The following is a 15,217-nucleotide window of genomic DNA, read 5'->3' on the forward strand; positions in this document are numbered from 1 at the left end:
TACTGGTGGTTGGCTCTCACTGCGGTATTGTATCACTTCCTGTTCCGGAGCACAGCGGTGTTTTTCTGTATCTGTTAGCTGTTTAATCTGCGCAGTTAGATTGATCTAGTTATCTAGATTACGATTTGTTTCCCAGTGTAATCTTTACGTGCCTTAACTAAAGCACTCCTTCTGCTGAATCACCTCTAAATTATTTACACATTATTCACTTTGCGTGTTTTTAGGAATCCGCTAGCTTAGCGTAGCTACTAACTCTTAGCCGATTTAGCATGGCGGCTTCTCCTGTCTCTCCCGCACTTTTCTGCTCTGGGTGTGAAATGTTTAGTTATTCCTCGGCCTCCTTTAGCAGTAATGGTACTTGTAATAAGTGTAGCTTATTCGTAGCTTTGGAGGCCAGGCTGGGCGAATTGGAGACTCGGCTCCGCACCGTGGAAAATTCTACAGCTAGCCAGGCCCCTGTAGTCGGTGCGGACCAAGGTAGCTTAGCCGCCGTTAGTTCCCCCCTGGCAGATCCCGAGCAGCCGGGAAAGCAGGCCGACTGGGTGACTGTGAGGAGGAAGCGTAGCCCTAAACAGAAGCCCCGTGTACACCGCCAACCCGTTCATATCTCTAACCGTTTTTTCCCACTCGACGACACACCCGCCGAGGATCAAACTCTGGTTATTGGCGACTCTGTTTTGAGAAATGTGAAGTTAGCGACACCAGCAACCATAGTCAATTGTCTTCCGGGGGCCAGAGCAGGCGACATTGAAGGAAATTTGAAACTGCTGGCTAAGGCTAAGCGTAAATTTGGTAAGATTGTAATTCACGTCGGCAGTAATGACACCCGGTTACGCCAATCGGAGGTCACTAAAATTAACATTAAATCGGTGTGTAACTTTGCAAAAACAATGTCGGACTCTGTAGTTTTCTCTGGGCCCCTCCCCAATCGGACCGGGAGTGACATGTTTAGCCGCATGTTCTCCTTGAATTGCTGGCTGTCTGAGTGGTGTCCAAAAAATGAGGTGGGCTTCATAGATAATTGGCAAAGCTTCTGGGGAAAACCTGGTCTTGTTAGGAGAGACGGCATCCATCCCACTTTGGATGGAGCAGCTCTCATTTCTAGAAATCTGGCCAATTTTCTTAAATCCTCCAAACCGTGACTATCCAGGGTTGGGACCAGGAAGCAGAGTTGTAGTCTTACACACCTCTCTGCAGCTTCTCTCCCCCTGCCATCCCCTCATTACCCCATCCCCGTAGAGACGGTGCCTGCTCCCAGACTACCAATAACCAGCAAAAATCTATTTAAGCATAAAAATTCAAAAAGAAAAAATAATATAGCACCTTCAACTGCACCACAGACTAAAACAGTTAAATGTGGTCTATTAAACATTAGGTCTCTCTCTTCTAAGTCCCTGTTGGTAAATGATATAATAATTGATCAACATATTGATTTATTCTGCCTAACAGAAACCTGGTTACAGCAGGATGAATATGTTAGTTTAAATGAGTCAACACCCCCGAGTCACACTAACTGTCAGAATGCTCGTAGCACGGGCCGGGGTGGAGGATTAGCAGCAATCTTCCATTCCAGCTTATTAATTAATCCAAAACCCAGACAGAGCTTTAATTCATTTGAAAGCTTGTCTCTTAGTCTTGTCCATCCAAATTGGAAGTCCCAAAAACCAGTTTTATTTGTTATTATCTATCGTCCACCTGGTCGTTACTGTGAGTTTCTCTGTGAATTTTCAGACCTTTTGTCTGACTTAGTGCTTAGCTCAGATAAGATAATTATAGTGGGCGATTTTAACATCCACACAGATGCTGAGAATGACAGCCTCAACACTGCATTTAATCTATTATTAGACTCTATTGGCTTTGCTCAAAAAGTAAATGAGTCCACCCACCACTTTAATCATATCTTAGATCTTGTTCTGACTTATGGTATGGAAATAGAAGACTTAACAGTATTCCCTGAAAACTCCCTTCTGTCTGATCATTTCTTAATAACATTTACATTTACTCTGATGGACTACCCAGCAGTGGGGAATAAGTTTCATTACACTAGAAGTCTTTCAGAAAGCGCTGTAACTAGGTTTAAGGATATGATTCCTTCTTTATGTTCTCTAATGCCATATACCAACACAGTGCAGAGTAGCTACCTAAACTCTGTAAGGGAGATAGAGTATCTCGTCAATAGTTTTACATCCTCATTGAAGACAACTTTGGATGCTGTAGCTCCTCTGAAAAAGAGAGCTTTAAATCAGAAGTGTCTGACTCCGTGGTATAACTCACAAACTTGTAGCTTAAAGCAGATAACCCGGAAGTTGGAGAGGAAATGGCGTCTCACTAATTTAGAAGATCTTCACTTAGCCTGGAAAAAGAGTCTGTTGCTCTATAAAAAAGCCCTCCGTAAAGCTAGGACATCTTTCTACTCATCACTAATTGAAGAAAATAAGAACAACCCCAGGTTTCTTTTCAGCACTGTAGCCAGGCTGACAAAGAGTCAGAGCTCTATTGAGCTGAGTATTCCATTAACTTTAACTAGTAATGACTTCATGACTTTCTTTGCTAACAAAATTTTAACTATTAGAGAAAAAATTACTCATAACCATCCCAAAGACGTATCGTTATCTTTGGCTGCTTTCAGTGATGCCGGTATTTGGTTAGACTCTTTCTCTCCGATTGTTCTGTCTGAGTTATTCTCATTAGTTACTTCATCCAAACCATCAACATGTTTATTAGACCCCATTCCTACCAGGCTGCTCAAGGAAGCCCTACCATTATTTAATGCTTCGATCTTAAATATGATCAATCTATCTTTGTTAGTTGGCTATGTACCACAGGCTTTTAAGGTGGCAGTAATTAAACCATTACTTAAAAAGCCATCACTTGACCCAGCTATCTTAGCTAATTATAGGCCAATCTCCAACCTTCCTTTTCTCTCAAAAATTCTTGAAAGGGTAGTTGTAAAACAGCTAACTGATCATCTGCAGAGGAATGGTCTATTTGAAGAGTTTCAGTCAGGTTTTAGAATTCATCATAGTACAGAAACAGCATTAGTGAAGGTTACAAATGATCTTCTTATGGCCTCGGACAGTGGACTCATCTCTGTGCTTGTTCTGTTAGACCTCAGTGCTGCTTTTGATACTGTTGACCATAAAATTTTATTACAGAGATTAGAGCATGCCATAGGTATTAAAGGCACTGCGCTGCGGTGGTTTGAATCATATTTGTCTAATAGATTACAATTTGTTCATGTAAATGGGGAATCTTCTTCACAGACTAAAGTTAATTATGGAGTTCCACAAGGTTCTGTGCTAGGACCAATTTTATTTACTTTATACATGCTTCCCTTAGGCAGTATTATTAGACGGTATTGCTTAAATTTTCATTGTTACGCAGATGATACCCAGCTTTATCTATCCATGAAGCCAGAGGACACACACCAATTAGCTAAACTGCAGGATTGTCTTACAGACATAAAGACATGGATGACCTCTAATTTCCTGCTTTTAAACTCAGATAAAACTGAAGTTATTGTACTTGGCCCCACAAATCTTAGAAACATGGTGTCTAACCAGATCCTTACTCTGGATGGCATTACCCTGACCTCTAGTAATACTGTGAGAAATCTTGGAGTCATTTTTGATCAGGATATGTCATTCAAAGCGCATATTAAACAAATATGTAGGACTGCTTTTTTGCATTTACGCAATATCTCTAAAATCAGAAAGGTCTTGTCTCAGAGTGATGCTGAAAAACTAATTCATGCATTTATTTCCTCTAGGCTGGACTATTGTAATTCATTATTATCAGGTTGTCCTAAAAGTTCCCTAAAAAGCCTTCAGTTAATTCAAAATGCTGCAGCTAGAGTACTGACGGGGACTAGAAGGAGACAGCATATCTCACCCATATTGGCCTCTCTTCATTGGCTTCCTGTTAATTCTAGAATAGAATTTAAAATTCTTCTTCTTACTTATAAGGTTTTGAATAATCAGGTCCCATCTTATCTTAGGGACCTCGTAGTACCATATCACCCCAATAGAGCGCTTCGCTCTCAGACTGCAGGCTTACTTGTAGTTCCTAGGGTTTGTAAGAGTAGAATGGGAGGCAGAGCCTTCAGCTTTCAGGCTCCTCTCCTGTGGAACCAGCTCCCAATTCAGATCAGGGAGACAGACACCCTCTCTACTTTTAAGATTAGGCTTAAAACTTTCCTTTTTGCTAAAGCTTATAGTTAGGGCTGGATCAGGTGACCCTGAACCATCCCTTAGTTATGCTGCTATAGACGTAGACTGCTGGGGGGTTCCCATGATGCACTGTTTCTTTCTCTTTTTGCTCTGTATGCACCACTCTGTATTTAATCATTAGTGATCGATCTCTGCTCCCCTCCACAGCATGTCTTTTTCTTGGTTCTCTCCCTCAGCCCCAACCAGTCCCAGCAGAAGACTGCCCCTCCCTGAGCCTGGTTCTGCTGGAGGTTTCTTCCTGTTAAAAGGGAGTTTTTCCTTCCCACTGTAGCCAAGTGCTTGCTCACAGGGGGTCGTTTTGACCGTTGGGGTTTTACATAATTATTGTATGGCCTTGCCTTACAATATAAAGCGCCTTGGGGCAACTGTTTGTTGTGATTTGGCGCTATATAAAAAAATTGATTGATTGATTGAAATCATTGTATTCTGGTTTTATTTACATTTTACCCAATGTCCCAACTAGGGATGGGTACTGATAAGATTTTATCGATATCAATGCCATTATAGATTCTGCTTATCGATCCGATTCCTTATCGATTCCCTTATCGATACCTCGTGAATTTTGTACTAAAAGTAGGCTTTAGAGGTTTTCTATGTATTTCATTGAGTCGTAAAGTAAGTAAATATGAAATTGGTCACTGTGTCCTTGATCTCTGGACATAAATAAAAATAAACCAAACGGTGTTTCACTTTGAAGTTATTAATTCTGACTGGACTCAATCGTTCTAACTTGACTCAGCAGAGAGCCGCGCAGCGTTTGGACCTGTGTGAACAGAACGGAGGATGATTCTCGTTTCTTTCTCGCAACAAGACGGGAGTCCCAGTTAGTAACTTTAATCCGGACAAAAGTGACTCATGATTTCACATATTCGGGGATGAAAGTGGTGAAAAACAAAAAAGCTGAAACCCAAAATTACCCCCCAACATCACCTGCATGAAAATGTTTGAATTCTATAAGGTCTGAAATGCAATCTGGAGCTATTCCAGACGATAAACTGGAGTGAGTGCAACATCCATTTAGGTGAGAAAAAAAAACACAACTTTCCTTCTTCAAATTAATTCCAGTAGTATTCTGTTCCCACTAGGATGCAGCAGTTTTCTTGCTTTGCAAATAGTTCTGGAGGAAATCACTGAAGAAATTAATAAATTGAAAATATGGTTTGACCGAAACAAACTGTCATTAAACTTAAATAATACATGTATGAAATGGAGGTGTAAGAGTCACTAGGTGTTCACAGGAAACACTTATTTATTTCTGAATGTATGTATGTATTTATTTATTTATTTATGTTCATTGTTAGCTTCTTTTATATTTTCTGTTGTGTTTCTATTCAGGTTCGTTTTGTCTCTTTGTCTAAAATTGTATATAATATGTATATATTATATATAATAATCATTAGATTATTAATATATAAACAAAAATAAATTTAAGAAATATTACAATTTGAAAACAAATGCACCCGAACGTGATGACAGCTGCAACTGCTTAATGCTAACTTTTAACATTGAAAATGCCATAGACATGCTAACGCATTAGCATCACTCCCGTTTTTAAGTTATAAAATACATCTATCAACTGTTTCAGAAGACCATAACAGGTCAGTTTAACATAGAAAAGGTAAATAATACTCACAGACGTATGCTCTTTAGGGTTTTAGCGGGGGAAAATTAAGTGAAAGAAAGAAAGAATAAACGAAGCAATAGATCAAAGCACTGCTTCAATCTGCGAACAACTGCTTCAATTGGTTCAAGGTTCAAAGCAAAGCCACGCTGCAGAAAAGGTGATTATGGACCCGCTGCAGAGTCTGTAATCAATGTAGAGAAATGATAATTTTCCTGACAAACACCCCCCAAAACAACGGCCACTCTGAAGGACCGATAACAGAATCGTTAAGCACAAAGCTTATTGATGTCGGTGGATCGAATCATTTCTTAACGATACCCGAAAGGAACCAGTTCTCGATACCCATCCCTAGTCCCAACTTCATTGGAATTGGGGCTGTAAATATGCAATAATAACCCAGTCTTCACTGGTAATCTGGTTTAGCAACATAAATCTCTCCAAAATAAAGTGATAGCAAGAACTGGTTCATTTCAAGCAAAAATAAAAGACATTGTGCAACCTGTGCTATTTAAGTAACATTTTTTTTCCAACAGTGCATTCTTATTATTCTAATGTAACACATACACCCAAGCACATATAATTTCTCTCCCCCTCTGTTTCTTTCTCTCTGTCCCACCTTCTTGTCATCTTACAGTTGTGCAATTTGAGTAACAGTTAACTTTTGTCATAACAGAAATAACAAAAACAAATGCAACTGGAAACATACCACATACTACAGTCTCTCTTATCTTCTCCCTCTATACTTCCTATATACCTCTTCTTCCTCTATACTTTTATACTATAAAAACAGAACACAATGATTTGCAAATCCTCTTCAAACTATATTCAATTGAATACACCACAAAGACAAGATATTTAATGTTCAAACTGATAAATTTTATTGTTTTTGTGCAAATATTTGCTCATTTTAAAATGGATGCCTGCAACACATTTCAAAAAAGTGGGGACGGGGCAACAAAAGACTGAGAAAGTTGATGAATGCTCAAAGAACACCTTATTGGAAACAGGTGAGTGTCATGATTGGGTATACGAGGGTAGGCTGAAAAGTTCTAAGGCTCACTATAATGCAGTTAATGCATTGCTCCTTCATTGGGAGCCTTAGAACTTTTCAGCCTACCCTTGTAAAAGCAGGATCCCCAAAAGGCTCAGCCGTTCACAAGCAAAGATGGGGCGAGGATCACCACTTTATGAACAACTGTGTAAAAAAATAGTTTAAGAACAATGTTTCTCAACGTTCAGTTGCAAGGAATTTAGGGATTCCATCATCTACAGTCCATAATATAATAAGAAGATTCAGAAAATCTGGAGAACTTTCTACATGTAAGCGGCAAGACCACAAACCAACATTGAATGCCCGTGACCTTTCATGCCTCAGGCGGCACTGCATTAAAAACGACATCATTGTGTAAAGGATCTTACCACGTGGGCTCAGGATCTTACCACGTGGGCTCAGGAACACTTCAGTCTGCAGACAGACTGCATGTGAGGAGTGAAACATCTGAGGAGTGCAGTGTTTCCACAAAAGCTGCACTGATAAATCAACTGTGCAGCTTGTTGATAAAAACTTTTATCAAATCTGAATAAAGGCATTTTTTAATAGTTAAACATCATTCACTTGAAGTGTGTGTCCTTTTGCTTCATCTGTGGTGGAGAGCAGTCAGTGGACCAAACCGTGTTTTAAAAAATATACAAACACACTACTTCACTTTAAATGCACAATAATTCTGTTTCAGATGATCAGCTTTAAAAGGCTTTATTTTACTCTATGTGCAGCTTTGTAAAGTTGTAGCATCACCTGCTACATTGATTAGCTCTTACACTGGTTATGTGCATGCTCCATGGAAATATAGACCTGGAATGGACGTCACGTGACTAGTGGCGTGCCGCACAGCGGCCATTACTAAGGGTGGACAGAGTGCCTTGAGCCAGTTATGGCACCTGTTAAACAGAAGCGAAATGAGAGGAAAAAATGCAGCCAGTGCTTCACCATCAACTGCACTAAAATGAAGTGTACAGTAGCCTTAATGTAGAGTAATTATGTAAAACAAATCATTATGTCGCAATTTAATATCAATATACTGAGACTATAACTCAACACCCTAAGTTCTTTTCATTAAGCTGCGTTCACATGCATACAAATACGGAAACAAAAATGTTTATATATATATATATATATATATATATATATATATATATATATATATATATATATATATATATATACACACACACACACGAGGCCTGTTAGAAAAGTATCCGACCTTTTTATTTTATGCAAAAAATATATGGATTGTGTCATTCGCCTGTGGCAGATTTCACTTTTATCAAGAGATTTTGTCATGAAAAGACCCGCGGAGGCTTCGCGCATCATGACGGAGCCGCTGATGGAGCGAGACAAAGAACGCCTCCGTTTTGGAGTGTCAGAGGACAAGTTAGGACATGCCTATCTCGGCTTTCAGTGGCTTACCAGTCGAGTGAGTATAAGAGAAATTGTGGATAAGCTGGGCATGTCCCAACTTGTCCTCTGACACTCCAAAACGGAGGTGTTCTTTGTCTCGCTCCATCAGCGAATCCGTCGTGACACACGAAGCCTCCACGCGGCATTCCATGACAAAATCTCTTGTTAAAAGTGAAATCTGACGGAAAATGGCTGATGTCCAGCTCTTGCGATAACCAGAGAAATTGCACACGATGGTCCCGGATCCATACAGCCATCCGTTTAGAAATGAAATGGTCGTTTCAGCCTGTCAATCGCGGCTCGGAGCGCGGCGCGCCGTGCGCCATTGTGGGCCGTCCTTAAAGCGATAGTAACACTCCTTAATCTCTGTGAAGCCCGTAAAATTTTCACCAAAAGTCATGTGAATTTTCCGAATGGTTTCCAGCTGCCTGTCTCTAACAGTTTCTGAAAAAATTCTGATGGAACAAAGCCCAAATCATTCCGCCATTTCCTCGCAATGCAGTGCTCACTCAAAGCCTGCCCACAGGCGAATGACGCAACTGACAGGCGCACGAAGGTTCAAGCTTGGCTGATGTAAAAAAAAAATATATATCAAATCCATATATTTTTTGCATAAAATAAAAAGGTCAGATACTTTTCTAACAGACCTCGTATATATTCCACACTTTACATAAAACATTTTTTTTTCCTACCCAGGCATGTATGGGTTCATTGGAAAGAGCAATTAAAGGGCTATAAAACAAGCCTACTTTTATTAAAATCTGTTAACAAATGGCGACAATAGAGCCAGAAAAGCAGCACAGTTTGTCATAATTTCCCCAAATTTCTGCATTTTACATAAAAGTTTTTTTTCACCCACACATGCATAGGTTCATTGGAAAGAGCTTTCAAAGGGCTTTAAAACAAGCCTACATTTATTAAAATCAGTTAAGAAATAGCGACGCTAGTGCGAAAAAAGCGGTCAGTGTATTATTTTTGATCTGCACATCTCCACCCTTAGCAATGGCGCCGCTCTGTCTTGAGCGACGCTAATAGATTGAGGTGCACACGTCCATTCCAGGTCTATACGTATTTCCATGGCATGCTCTATTTTCTTCTCAGTTTTTTTGTGGGAGCATTACAGCGCCACATACAGGCCTGGCATATGTACTACAGCGTTAAATTCAAAAAGAAAAAATAATATAGCACCTTCAACTGCACCACAGACTAAAACAGTTAAATGTGGTCTATTAAACATTAGGTCTCTCTCTTCTAAGTCCCTGTTAGTAAATGATATAATAATTGATCAACATATTGATTTATTCTGCCTTACAGAAACCTGGTTACAGCAGGATGAATATGTTAGTTTAAATGAGTCAACACCCCCGAGTCACACTAACTGTCAGAATGCCCGAAGCACGGGTCGAGGAGGAGGATTAGCAGCAATCTTCCACTCCAGCTTATTAATTAATCAAAAACCCAGACAGAGCTTTAATTCATTTGACAGCTTGACTCTTAGTCTTGTCCATCCAAATTGGAAGTCCCAAAAACCAGTTTTATTTGTTATTATCTATCGTCCACCTGGTTGTTACTGTGAGTTTCTCTGTGAATTTTCAGACCTTTTGTCTGACTTAGTGCTTAGCTCAGATAAGATAATTATAGTGGGTGATTTTAACATCCACATAGATGCTGAGAATGACAGCCTCAACACTGCATTTAATCTATTATTAGACTCAGTTGGCTTCGCTCAAAATGTAAATGAGCCCACTCACCACCTTAGCCACACTTTAGATCTTGTTCTGACATATGGCATAGAAATTGAAGACTTAACAGTATTCCCTGAAAACCCCTTTTTGTCTGATCATTTCTTAATAACATTTACATTTACTTTAATGGACTACCCAGCAGTGGGGAATAAGTTTCATTACAGTAGAAGTCTTTCTGAAAGCGCTGTAACTAGGTTTAAGGATATGATTCCTTCTTTGTTATGTTCTTCAAAGCCATAAACCAACACAGTGCAGAGTAGCTACCTAAACTCTGTGAGTGTGATAGATTATCTCGTCAATAGCTTTACATCCTCATTGAGCACAACTTTGGAAGCTGTAGCTCCTCTGAAAAAGAGAACCTTAAATCAGAAGTGCCTGACTCCGTAGTATAACCCACAAACTCACAGCTTAAAGCAGATAACCCGTAAGTTGGAGAGGAAATGGCGTCTCACTAATTTAGAAGATCTTCATTTAGCCTGCAAAAAGAGTCTGTTGCTCTATAAAAAAGCCCTCCGTAAAGCTAGGACATCTTACTATTCATCAAGAATTGAAGAAAATAAGAACCCCAGGTTTCTTTTCAGCACTGTAGCCAGGCTGACAGAGTGTCAGAGCTCTATTGAGCCGAGTATTCCTTTAACTTTAACTAGTAATGACTTCATGACTTTCTTTGCAAATAAAATTTTAACTATTAGAGAAAAAATTACTCATAAAATCTTGGAATCATTTTTGATCAGGATATGCCCTTCAATGCGCATATTTAGCAAATATGTAGGACTGCTTTTTTGCATTTGCGCAATATCTCTAAAATTAGAAAGGTCTTGTCTCAGAGTGATGCTGAAAAGCTAATTCATGCATTTATTTCTTCAAGGCTGGACTACTGTAATTCATTATTATCAGGTTGTCCTAATAGTTCCCTGAAAAGCCTTCAGTTAATTCAAAATGCTACAGCTAGAGTACTGACAGGGACTAGAAGGAGAGAGCATATTTCACCCATATTGGCTTCTCTTCGTTGGCTCCCTGTTAATTCCAGAATAGAATTTAAAATTCTTCTTCTTATTTATAAGGTTTTGAATAATCAGGTCCCATCTTATCTTAGGGACCTCATAGTACCATATCACCCCAATAGAGCGCTTCGCTCTCAGACTGCAGGCTTACTTGTAGTTCCTAGGGTTTGTAAGAGCAGAATGGGAGGCAGAGCCTTCAGCTTTCAGGCTCCTCTCCTGTGGAACCAGCTCCCAATTCGGATTAGGGAGACAGACACCCTCTCTACTTTTAAGATTAAGGTTAAAACTCTCCTTTTTGAAAAAACTTATAGTTAGGGCTGGATCAGGTGACCCTGAACCATCCCTTAGTTATGCTGCTATAGATTTAGACTGCTGGAGGTTCCCATGATGCACCCAGTGTTTCTTTTTATTCACCTCTTTTTGCTCTGTATGCACCACTCTGCTTTTAATCATTGGTGAGTGATCTCTGCTCTCTTCCACAGCATGTCTTTTTCCTGATTCTCTCCCCTCAGCCCCAACCAGTCCCAGCAGAAGACTGCCCCTCCCTGAGCCTGGTTCTGCTGGAGGTTTCTTCCTGTTAAAAGGGAGTGTTCCTTCCCACTGTCACCAAGTGCTTGCTCATAGGGGGTCGTTTTGACCGTTGGGGTTTTTCTATAATTACTGTATGGCTTTTGCCTTACAATATAAAGCGCCTTGAGGCGACTGTTTGTTGTGATTTGGAGCTATATAAATAAAATTGATTTGATTTGACTTGATTTAAATAAAGCCTCAAAAGAATTTGCCTCAAACATTTTTTGTTACTCGATTAATCATTTCAGCTCTAGTATCCAAGCATCCTTTGAAGTCACCTAGTACCAAAGACATCCAGTCTGGTTATCGTCCAAGTCTCACAACCATAAAGCAAGACAGGCAGCCCCAGGACTGTCAAGACTAAGACCTTCACTTACCTGCAAAAGCATTGTCGAACACCTCTGTCCCGTGACCTCATGACTCCATAAGCTCTTTACCTCAAAGGCCGAGGACCCAGAGAAATGTATGTCATTGCCAGGATAACTGAATGTCTCTACAAGTTCAACAACACTTTTGCCACATACAGGGGTGATTCTTAGACTACGGCCACTTATTATGTCCTTTGATCATATTGTATGAAAAACATAAAAAAGGGGAAATTTCACACTTTTATAGTTATAGTTATGATGACTTTTTCACCTTTTTTCAGCATCTATATGCAAATATTGCTGTTTTGTGCTTGTCCCACACCCAGACTTTTGATCTTCAGTGATAAAAATAAATGGTAAAGAAATGTTTTTTCTAATGTTTTAAAATATCTCTGAATAAAATATCAGTAAAATAATAAAAACATAATTGGGGTATGCAATGTCATACAACTGTTGTGATTTTTTTAAACAAAATGTAGTTGTCCCACACTATTGCCATAATTTCCACCACAACACTGTAATGTCCCTTTAAACAGTTTGTATGAAAGATTGTTTGGGTAGTTTCTATGGAGATAAACAGTGACATCAGAGCACATGTATATAGCGCCAAATCACAACAAACAGTTGCCCCAACGCGCTTTATATTGTAAGGCAATGGTGTGGTGGAAATTACATTTACAAGGCCAATAGTGCCCGTAGTAAAAGAATCACCCACAGATATACTTCTGACAGCTGGGTCCAGGAAGTCATTAAAAACCTGAATCTGAGTCTTGATCCAGGACAATCTCATGGTCCACTGATACGAGCATGCCTTTGCTTCACGACACATCACGACCTATGTCGTGCTGGAGAGTAAACTCGTCTTTAAACAAAATTAGGCAGGTGCATAAATTTGGGCACCCTTGTCATTTTATTGATTTCAGCTGTCAGTTTCCACTGTGATGAACATAGTGAGGAAATGGAAGACCGCAGGCACAGTATTAGTTAAGGCCTGAAGTGGCAGGCCAAGAACAATCTTAGATAAGCTGAAGCGAAGGATGGTGAGAACAGTCATAGTCAACCCACAGACCTGCTCCAAAGACCTACAACATGATCTTACTGAAGATAGCGTCTCTGTGCATCGTTCAACTGTACAGCGCACTTTGCACAAAGAGATGTTGTATGGTGCTGTAATGCAGAGGAAGCCTTTTCTGTGTACACACCACAAACAGAATCACTTGAGGTATGCTAAAGTACCTTTGGACAAGCCAGCTTCATTTTGGAATGAGGTGCTGTGGACTGATGAAACTAAAATGGAGTTATTCGGAATAACAAGGGGCGGTATACATGACTGATAAAGAACACAGCATTCCAAGAAAAAACACTTTGTGCCTACAGTAAAACTTGGAGGTGGTTCCATCATGCTGTGGAGCTGTGTGGCCAGTACAGGTCCTGAGAATCTTGTTAAAGTTGAGGGTCACATAGATTCCAGTCAATATCAGCAGATTCTTGAGAATGAATCAGTGACAAAGTTGAAGTTGCACAGGGGCTGGATCTTTCAATAAGACAATGACCCTAAACACTGCTCAAAATCTACTGAGGCATTCATGCAGAGGAACAAGTACAACGTTCTGGAATGGCCACCTCAGTCCCCAGACCTGAATATTATTGAAAGTCTGTGGTGTGATTTTAAGCGGGCTGTCCATGCTCGGAAACCAACAAACCTGAGACGTTTTGTAAAGAAGAATGGTCCAAAATACCTTCAACCAGAATCCAGACTCTCATTGGAAGCTATAGGAAGCGTTTAGAGGCTGTTATTTCTGCAAAAGGGGGATCTACTAAATATTGATGTATTTTTTTGTTGGGGTGCCCAAATTTATGCACCTGCCTAACTTTGTTTAAAGAATGATTGCACAATTTCTATAAATCCTATAAACTTCATTTCACTTCTCAAATCTCACTGTTTGTCTGCTATATGATATATTTAACTGAAATTTCTAATCCAAACAACCAATGATTTATAAAGGAAAATCATGGAAATCATCAGGGGTGCCCAAACATACATACAATCGTATAAGTAGTTAGAAGTTAATTCTACTTCATCTGTGCATATTTATGTGCCAGATAATTACAATTTGATGTGATGTTTTCTTGAGAAATATGTTGCACAAGAAGGCATCATAAATACAAAGTGCTCTCCCTAGACTTTTGAAAGAAAAGCAATTAAAAATCCATCCAAAGTTTGCTCCTCGTCATTTGGACAAGCCATGAAATGCTGTGGGGAATGTAGCGTGGTCGGATAACTGATACACAGTGCCCTCCGAAAGTATTGGAACACTTCATATTTTACACATTTTAATTTGTTTATACTACAAAAATTTAAAATTTCCAAAATGATCTTCCCTAAAGGACATGTTGCACTAAAATCATAATTAAGATTTAGGCTGGGGTTAGGGTTAGGATTACTTTGTGCACTTCTGTGACCGGTTTCAAAGTACACAATGTTCGCAACAAACGCTACGGAGACTGCTGAAAACAAAGTACTTGTGTGTTTCCAACAGGTGACACATCTTAAAGAAGTGTCCCAACGCATGCTTGAATGGAATCTATCTGCTAACGTTAACTGAGCCACAGAATAATTACAAAGTTGACATAAATGTGATGTAGTGTCATGATGACATTTTTAAGTGATAACTGTTCATTTTGAGCCAGTCACCGTAAAAGGAGTAGAACTGAGAAGATTAAGTGCACCAGCACGGCCAAAATGCAGCCTGTTGAAATCAGCAGCAGCTGTTGTGTGCTGCCCGGCACGGATTTTCCAAAAAATGAACTGAAATGTTGCTGAAAATGTACCAATTCAATCATATTTTAGGCTTATAGAGTGGTAAGTTCTGCAATTTCAACCAAATAATTAAAGCAATATATTTCTCATTTTCTTCGTATCTTATTCAGCCACAAAGAACAGATAACAGCAGTCAGCTGTATTCAATGTTCATTGAAGCCAGAGAACATTGAATGCAGCACAGAGCAGAGAGACGCTTTTTCTCCGCTCTGGGAGAGAAAAAGGAAAAAAGAAAACTCCATCAAAATATATCATTAAATAATCCAGAGTTCCTTCTGTGTCTGTAGATGCTGATATATTCAGAAATTTAGTAAATCTTACAGTTGCTCAGCGGAAAAACACAAACTGACGATGAAAATTTAGGAAATGCTTCATCTTTAAAAGAGCAGGTTTGACAA

This window comes from Thalassophryne amazonica, chromosome 11, assembly GCF_902500255.1.
Source record: "Thalassophryne amazonica chromosome 11, fThaAma1.1, whole genome shotgun sequence".
Lineage (NCBI taxonomy): Eukaryota > Metazoa > Chordata > Actinopteri > Batrachoidiformes > Batrachoididae > Thalassophryne > Thalassophryne amazonica.